Raw genomic sequence first — 2,052 nt, forward strand, 5'->3', positions numbered from 1 at the left:
AAAAGTAAACATTGAAGATGGCCACGAAAAGCGGGAGTGAGGAAAGAAGGTGGAATGACAATTTGCACGTGGACTTCCCCGTCCTCTCCACCACGATTAGTAGTAAACAGCAGGAGGAAAAGAAGAAGCATGAAGTCAAGAAAAGAAGAAAGAAGGGGAAAAACAGAAAGAGGAAGTAGGGAGTAAAGTTTTCTATACTACATGGAAATCTTAGTAGCACACAAAACAATATTGAAAGCAACTGTGGCGAAGTGTCTAACAAAAATGGAGTTAGAGGTGGGGAAAAAAGCTTTTGCAAATATCGCAGCAGCTAAGGAATTGGTTAACATCTCATTGGAGAACAAAATAGAAAAACTAAGCAAAACAGCAAAATATATTAAAAAAATTAATGGTCGGAGGGCAGAAATGATGCCTCCAAGCGATGTCCTAGAAGCAACAGCCAAGTGGACTGTTGTCTACAGGTGTGTGAACCCAAAGACAAAAAACTCGAAAATACTAAATGCAACCAGGTGGAAACAGCCTTGAAAGACATATGGCAGGATATCCACCATATTGTGAGAGTGATGCAGTATGGTGGAGTAGAGGTCCTTTTTAAGACCAAGGGGCAGGCAATACAGAACTCGGTGACCACACGTCATGCTGAGGAAATCGCTCTCTTCCCAACGTACATGGGAAGAAGGGTGGTATGAATTATGGTACCTGGAGTCCCACCAGGCTTGGACTTATGGTGGATTCTTGCCTGTATTTATACAGACTGCAGGGAGAATCTCCTGGATGTTAAAAGATCAAGGAGGGAGAATTAGGTTGGGACCACCTTGGAGGTTCATCTCTATATGAAGCCAGAGCAGTGAGAGAAAATCCCAGACCTGACTTCCCTCTCGAATGGAAAGCCATTTGATGAGCTCAGGTGGCTGAGGCACAACATAAAACAAGAAGAATATTTTGGCTGGATTAAATGAATATTTTGGCTGGTTTAAATGCTAAAGGGCTAAATGAATAAAAGCCATGTATACTGAGGCAGCCCTCTCTCTACCAAGATGTCACACTTTAGATATTCTGCTGCCTCAACAGATTTAATTTGACTGATGCAAGCACAGAAAAGTGCTATGAAGATGATGATGATAACAACAAAGATGATTGGTACTTTCCCCAATGTTTTGCTTTTCTTTTCTTTAGCACAGATCAGGTTTCCTGCAAGTACTGGATACATTTTATCAAACATTAGTTTTCACATAACCCTTTCTCTGCCCAGTCGACCAATCAGATTCACTTTACTTTGTATTATGTATCATTTTTATATTTAATACATTTCAAGCACAAACTACATATAATTTTTGTTTTATTTTTGGTTTCAATAACTATCTTACTCAAATGCTTTCTTTTCCTTCATCCTATCTGGGCTATATCAAATCAATAATCTACATATTCTTTAAGAATTATTTTCTAGAATTAAATCTGTCCTACTGACATTTGTGGCTTTATGCATATAATATTTACAATTCCAACGCAGGTTTATTTAACTGTTTCTAAAGTATACTGCTTATCTGTTTTACTCAAAATTTACTTAATATCTGTTTTAATATTTGATTTTCTCATGAGATATCAAATATGAACAACTTATTGTGGCCCCCGTAATATTTTTTTTCTGATACTTCCTTCACGAAAATATTCCACCCTCTACATTCTTTTATTCATTCACTCATTCATTCAGTCTTCATAATCATATCATTATTGTTGCTACTGCCACTGTCACCATCACTCCTGCTGCTGTTGCTATCACCTGAACTGTCATAGCAATCGTTGTCATCATTGTCATTGACATCAACAAATTAATGTCCATGTTTCATGTTGACATGAATGGAAATTTTGACAGAAGTTTCGGATGTCAGGGCGGAAACCCACGCCACCATCTCTTCAGTTATTTGGTCGGCCTGATAACTGAAGAGATGGTGGTGTGGGTTTCTGCCCTGACATCTGAAACTAGGAGTTTTATCATGGCTACCGAATAATTGTCACATATTATTTACAGATATATATATATATATATATATA

Source organism: Octopus bimaculoides, chromosome 12, assembly GCF_001194135.2.
Source record: "Octopus bimaculoides isolate UCB-OBI-ISO-001 chromosome 12, ASM119413v2, whole genome shotgun sequence".
NCBI lineage: Eukaryota > Metazoa > Mollusca > Cephalopoda > Octopoda > Octopodidae > Octopus > Octopus bimaculoides.